Source organism: Glycine max, chromosome 17 (genome assembly GCF_000004515.6).
Source record: "Glycine max cultivar Williams 82 chromosome 17, Glycine_max_v4.0, whole genome shotgun sequence".
In the NCBI taxonomy this organism is placed as follows: domain Eukaryota; kingdom Viridiplantae; phylum Streptophyta; class Magnoliopsida; order Fabales; family Fabaceae; genus Glycine; species Glycine max.
In genome coordinates this window covers 6,790,198-6,797,864 of record NC_038253.2, presented here as the reverse complement: position 1 = coordinate 6,797,864, position 7,667 = coordinate 6,790,198, and the positions used below count along the sequence as shown (strand labels likewise).

Genomic DNA, 7,667 nt, shown 5'->3' with positions numbered 1-7,667 from the left:
CAAATAATAAAACTAAATGTGATTCTGTTTTGTTCCACTTTATTCTGTCAATTCAAATATATCCTCATGCAACCGCACTTATGTGAGGCAAACATGAATCATCTTTCTCTAACAACCTTACGAACAACTTAAAAAAAAAAAAGAAGCCTTATGAACAACATATTTCTTTTTTAAAAGCAGAGAAAGAGAAAAAATATGAAATGAGTTTATCATAAGTTAAAAAATCAACTCAGATTAATTTGTAAAAGTTATTTCATACTAGCTTCTCTAAAATAATTTCTAGCTTATATATTAGATATTTTTTTATAAGATATATATCAACTAATTTTAACTTATACAAAGTTTATTTTTATTTTCTTTCAGAAATATTTTTAAAGAAATTTATCTAAACAAACCTAATTAATTAGTGTCTTATTTTTTCTCCTTTTGCTTTTAATTTTGAGTTATGACCAACCAAAAATGGTTACTTTCACATTAATGAAGATCTTATACTCTTTTTGTTCCAACATAATTATTATTATTTTACTCCTACGAAGAAAAAATAATAAATAGAAAAAATAAAATAATAATTTTATAAAATTAATCTTACATCATCGTTAATTTAATTATAGATTTTGTAATTCATTATATATACGAGATATAAGTTAAAAAAGTAACTAATATTACATCAAAAATAAAATGAGATAACTATTTTGAAATAATTTTTTTTCTTACAAAATAATTATTATAATGGAATAGTGGGAATATTTGTTAACCTAACCCGATAAACCGACCCCATCATGACTGATAATTACATTCATTATCCAATTTTCCAATATTTTCTTAGATAAATTATTTTATCGAATTTACCCTTAAAAACAGAACTGCAAACAATATCCCTTCATTTTCTTTTTATGTATTTAAAATCCTCATTTACAAGTTCTAGCAACCACAATCATCAGTATTAAACTTGTTGGAGGATCAGCGCCTAATCAGATTCTCTAGTTTGTAATACACACACAAAAACCCAACCAAAGACAAAGTACATCTTGAAATATTCCGCCCAAAGAAGAAGACCTGGGGTGTGTTTTGAACAGTGAGATTATATTATGAACAAACCTTACATCATCTAGGCATCACTGCTTATTTGCTGATTTTCAGTTGAGTAATTTAAAATTTGACAAACTCAAAGAATCCAACAATCAAAAGGTTTAGTGACACCAATTTTATCAGGCATGAAAAATTCAGGGAGATTAATAAAGAGGGTATTAGGATTGGTCTTACATGAAAGATAAAAGGAATAGCAGCCCATGATGGTGACTTCCAATATCTTGCAATCTGCTCATATTTGAATTGGACAAGTATACCAACCAGGTATGGAACAAGAGTTGCAGGAACTACAGGGCCAATCCATGGCCAGGTCAAACCCATTGTGAACACTGGAATTGAGATACTAAGCAGTCTAAGCATCACCAGGGCAGTATCAAAAGAGATTCGCTGTTCCAATTGTAGGCTCGGAGTATCACTGTTGTTTGCAGAAGGATCCAGTTGTTTGGGTCTCATTAAACGGTCTAGCAGAAGAAGAAAAACTGCAACTCCACAATAGAATATTGCTTCCGTGAAGAATAATAGGAGGAAAACTGGAGATAAAAAATGAATGGAAGTTCAGAGTTCGACATTAAGTAAAAAGAAGGAACAGATAAAAGATATTATAAATTTCTCTACAGTTATTAGCTATTTATGTGCATGGAAAGGAAAGGAAAGGAAAAGAATAGTATTTTTCAGAAAATTAAAAAAAGTACAAATTCAGACAAACTTAAACAAACCAAGTTCACACATGCTAATCGTCTTAGTTTTAACTCCATATATTCTTTCAGTATAGTTCAATTGTCCAATGATTCTTACCCACTGTTTTGTACTTATATCATGAAGCAAATAAATGGTTCCTAGTCACTCTACAAGCAAGAAATACACTACACCTTGTAAATGCAAAATCATGTATATTGCATGCAAAGCAACAACACATCACAAAATATAATTTATTTAAAAGAAAAGTTAGTTACTCACCTGTTAATGATTAGTTTCCAGAAATTTTAGGGATTATTTCAGGCAAAATGAATTGAGGATAAAGGAAAGAAGCAACGAGGACATAAGGGACCATAAACGATGATATGCTGATCCGAGTCCTTTTTGAATTTGATGATGAAATGACTTCAATATCTCTGCTAAATGGGCGGTTACAAAATGAGACTACTGGCTTTCTTCCATCCTTTCCTGATATATGAAAACATGAGTTGCCAATTGGAAACGTGTCTTTAGGAGCTTTTTGGAGATCACTGATTTGTGAGTGATCCTCAGAGACAACAACAAGCGCAGTCTGCGGTTTCTGAAGCCTTGCTCTTAACTTTGGTACTCCAAGTATATGCCCATATGATTTGTCTAGAGTCACCTCCAGAAAGTGCATACCAATTATTTCATAGCTAATAATATATTTAGTTAAGAAATCCAATAGGAATCAATCATATCAAAATAGCTAATTCTTTAAACAATGAAGGTAGTTAACTCAGAAAAATTATGGGAAAAAGGAGAAAAATGCCGAAATAGCCCCAACAAAGAAGCAAGCTACCTTGATCAGAAATTGTCAAGTAAGCAACACTTTGCTTGTTGACAAACTGCGATAACCTCAACTGAAAATCAAAGGAAAAGAATGATGTTAGTGGAAAACACGGTCTTTAGTTAAACAATTTCCAATGACAGCATAACGAAATATAATTTATTCCGAAAGAAAAAAGAAGAGAAATGTTCTATAGACATTTAACAGTAGAATTGAAACTAGTAAACGGAACGGACGATTTACATTTCACACATTGATTTTACTCTCACCAATTTTGGGGAAAATAAAGCTATTATAGATTTTCTTGAAAGAGAGAAAAGAACCTGAAGCTATTATAAATTTTACTCTCATGGGAATAATATTTTTCTGCCTCTTCTAACCGGACTTAAATATTAATAGAACGTGCGTTTGCAGAAGGATCACTGTTGTTTGCAGAAGGATCCAGTTGTTTGGGTCTCATTAAACGGTCTAGTAGCAGAAGAAAAACCGCAACTCCACAATAGAAAATTGCTTCTTGTGAGAATGATAGGAGGAAAACTGGAGATAAAAAATGAATGGAAGTTCAGAGTTCAGCATTAAGTAAAAGAAGGAATAGAGAAAATATAATAAAACAACATTTAAAGCAAGCAATGGTACATTCCAGTGTTTGTTGAACAACTCATGCAAGCTCAATTGAAGTTCATTTATGTTTGTTCATGTCTTACATATACAAGTTTGAACGGTCCCTTTGACTGACAAAGTTTGAACAGTTTAAAAATCTACTAATAACCTAGTTCACTTGTGTTTGCAACACCATTACGCGATTATTTGTTATTATTCTTGCCAACTGTTTTCTAATTAAATCATGAAACAAATGAATTTTTTTCCATTCATCAAGGACAAGTAGCTTTGAACAGCATCTAAAAGCAAGAAATACACTAAACCTTACAAATGCTAAACCATGTATATTGCAGGCAAACCAAACATATCACAAAACAGAATTTCTTTAAAAGAGAGTTACTCACCTTCTAATACTGTGTCTCCAAAAATGCTACGGAGTATTTTAGGAAAACAGGTTAGACAAAAACCAAAGAAGCAACAAGGACAGCAGGGCCAATAAACCATGATATGACTTCAATATCTCTGCTAAATGAACGGTTACTGATTTGTAAGTGATCCTCAGAGCCAACAACAAGCGCAGTCTGCGGTTTCTGAAGCCTTGCTCCCAACTTTGGTACTCCAAGTATATGCCCATATGATTTGTCTAACCCTCACACAAATGCACAAACAGAAAAATGTTAACAGAGGTCACCAATTTTCCATAGTCAATAATAACAGATTTATTTAAGAAAACCAATACGAACCAATCATATCAAAAGTGCTACTTCTTTAAACAATGAAGATTCAAGAATAGGTAGTTAACTCATAAAAATACGGAAAAACGGAGAAAGTTTCAGAATTAGCCCGAACAAACAAGTGAGCTACCTTGATCAGAAATTGTCAGGTGAGCAACACTTTGCTTGTTGATAAACTACGATAACCTCAGCTGAATATCGAAGGAAAATAAATGACGTAAGTGGAAACACTGTAGTAGTTTAACAATTTTCAATGACAGCGTAATAAAATAGAATTTATTCCCAAACAAAAAGAAAATTCTGGAGACACTTAACAGTAGAATTGAAACTAGTAATCGGAAGTCGGAACGGACGGTTTACATTTCAGTTTCACACATTAATTTTACTCTCCAATTTTGGGGGGAAATAAAGCTAACAAATATTTTCTTGAATCTGCATCATACGATCTTTATATGTGAAACTGAATTTAACAATGGAAGTTAAAGATTGCATAAAAACATTAAATCCACAAAGAAAAAGTTGAAAGAACCACGAATCTTGAGAAATTAACAATTAGACGAATTCTGAAAAAGTTTTTTTAGTTGGCATTCCTAAAGAAAGAGAGAAAAGAAACTGAAACTAACTCGAGTGTTGTAGTTGAAGAAAACAATATTACAGTAGCAAGAAAAGCTTCATCATAACAACAAGATTATGGAGGGCATTGGTGACTGCAAGCAAGAAAATGGTGAGTGAGAGAGACTTTCTTTCAATTTGATTTGTTTCAAGTTGGGTACGTTTGTATATGTATGTCCTTCGCACCATCGCGGTGCAAATCGTTACTTCCTCCGCAAGCTATGCGCATTCTGTATTCCAAAAATATCATTTTTTTCTCTAAAAATATAAGCAAATTTTATTTTTAATTAATTTAATCTTATTTAATGAAATCACTTCTAAAGTATATTTTACTTTCAATGAGACTTTGATTCTGGAATAATACACCTGGATGGAGAAAATGTGGTTGGAACTCAGAAGAGGAGACTCCATTGAACTTGTGTTAGGTATAATTAAAATAAGTATGATTAAAATTGAATGAAAAGAGGTGGAAGTTACAAGATAAGATTGTTCATTGTGATTTTGTATTTCATTTCATTGAAAATTATATCTTTTATTACCTACAAAATAATTTCTCTACTTAAATACATATAAATACAAAATATTACATGCAAGTAGGCGTTTAATTTTTATTTGAAGAAATTAAAATTTTGTTAGCTTTAATACTCGGATAAATTGAAATTTGATAATTGAAGGAGTTTTGAAGAGAGAGAAAATTCCACTTGATGGACATGTTTGATTAACTGTTCAAAGAGTTTTTGAGTTAATGTATTTTTGAAAAGCAAATTCAGTTTGGTGACATGCAAGGACGGATCCAAGGAGGGCATGCATGGCACGATCCTTTATGTATATATGAGGAATAAAAATATTAATGTAAAAATTATATAAGAAAAATAAGTTTTTAAGTTAATATTTGCTTAACTTTCTTCTACTAGTAGATTATATAAAATTAATAATAAATATTTTTTAAATTTATTATTTATTAGAAATTTGATATTTAAATAATGTTATAAAAAAATTTCAATCCCCTCCTTTGATCCACTCTTGTATCCCTCTCTAGTAACTCAAATTTTGGGAGAAGCAACTATTGGATACTTTTACAAATTCCAATCCAAACATATTTAGTTACCCTCAAATTATCATTCCACTAACAATATGTTTAACTAGGCACACTCTTTTTTCTGCACCATTTGGATACATTACATCTATAACTTATACACAAATTCAGATACAAATCATACAATTAATCAGCTTTGCACGTGGTTATCACTCCTGTTCTCGTGTATTCATGCAGATTTCAATTTTCAACTTAAACAGTGTTGATTTTGTGGAGGAAATTATAAACACAGAGGGAAGAAAAAAGACAATACGTATGCGAAAGAAATAGAATTATTTTATTCTAAATCAAATTGTTCTTAGCAACGATACAATAAATAACAAAAGATAAATTAATTAGATAACAAGATATTAACAAAACAGAATATTAAAACTAACTTGCTCCTTAAATATATGAACCACTAATCCATTAAAACTGACATATTCTTAAAATATAGAAAACCAACTTATTTACTAAATCCTATTTTAAAAACTGAAATAAAATATTATGCAGTTACAAAAGTATATCTTCAATACTCCTCCTTGCTTTTGGAACTGCAAACTCCAATTCTTTACCTTAAGAGTTCAAGTTTGTTGATAGGTAATGACTTTGTAAACATGTCAACCAGTTGATTTTTAGACTTGCAGTAAATTAAGTTCACTTCTCCACTTTGTTGCATCTTTATCAAATAATAGAACTTGATGTTGAAATGTTTAGTCTTCCCATGACACAAGGGATTGTTTGCAATAGCAATGACTACTTGATTGTCAACAAAAATTCCAGTTTTGTTCTTTTGAGCAAATAGAATGTCTGGCCTTGTTGTAGTGGGATACATTAGACATCCAATCAAGCTCCTATAATATCCTTCATCAATGTTATCAACACCTTCTTCCTTGTTGAACTTCTCCTTTTGATTCATTGGTGTGCTAACAGATTTGCATTCCTCCATTTGAAACTTCTTCAAATTTTATTTTGCATATTTCCTTTTTTTCATGTTTAGCATTCTTTCAAGATGACAATGACCAAGTCTCTTGTGTTAGAGTTCCATGGGTGTGACTTGAGTGAAATAGGTTGTATGCTCCTCCTCTGTTGAATCAAATGAGAAGTTTTTATCTTTCATTTTAACCCTTAGAACTTTCCGACCAACAATGTTATAGATAAAGCAATGTTGATGTTCAAAGGACACTTTAAATCCCTTTTTAATCAACTGACCTACACTTAGCAAGTTTTGGTCAATGTTAGGTACATAAAGAACATCTGATATTAATTTGGTATCTGAACACGTTGAAATTGCAATAGTTCATTTTCCTTTTACAGGCATATAGCCACCATTCCCAATTTTGACCTTTGAGACATTAGTTGGCTTCAAATCCTTGAATAGAGTCTTATCATATGTCATGTGGTTCGTACAACCACTATCAATCAACCAACATTTAGAACTACTCCTCATCGAATAACATGTTGCAGCAAAAATATAATCTTCTTCCTCCTGCTCAACAACTTGGGTATTGGCTTCTTGTTGCTGAAATTTGTTTTTACAAATTATAGCTTCGTGTCCAAGCTGATTGCACTTGCTGCACTTTGCGTCTGTCCGTTTCCAACATTTGTATGGTGGGTGACCCAATTTTCCGCAATGCTAACAAGATGGATAATTTTTCTTTTTATCCTTACCTTTGTTTTGGTTGTTTGCATTATTTTCGCTGCTTGCTGGCTGATTCTTCTTGAAAAAAATCTTTTTGCTTTCATCAACTTCATGATGTTTGGCGGGCAAAGCACGTTCGGCAACATGATCTTGCCTCATCAACCTTCGCTGCTCTTGAACTTGCAGGGCATGTAGCACTTCTACCAATGTGATTTTCGACAGATCTATTGTGTTCTCCAATAAAGCTATAGATGCTTCATACCTCTCCAGCACCATTACCAAAAAAATTTCTACAATTCTCGAATCAGCAAAATCACTTCCCAACAACTTTATCTTGTTGGCAATACCCAACAATTTGTTTGACTATTCTTTGATTATCTCTGACTCTTCCATCCTTTGAAGCTCAAATTC

The 7,667-nt window shown here is 31.8% G+C and overlaps 1 long non-coding RNA gene across 1 annotated transcript; it reads right to left on the bottom strand.

The window, feature by feature from the left end:
• Nucleotides 1–1,066: 1,066 nt before the first annotated feature.
• On the bottom strand, nucleotides 1,067–4,347 carry LOC100778790 (uncharacterized). Its single transcript, XR_419040.4, has 5 exons — nucleotides 3,598–4,347; nucleotides 2,917–3,130; nucleotides 2,606–2,666; nucleotides 2,047–2,418; nucleotides 1,067–1,619 (listed from the first exon to the last, which is right to left on the bottom strand). It is a non-coding gene; the product is annotated as an uncharacterized lncRNA (long non-coding RNA).
• Between the last annotated feature and the right edge of the window lie 3,320 nt (nucleotides 4,348–7,667).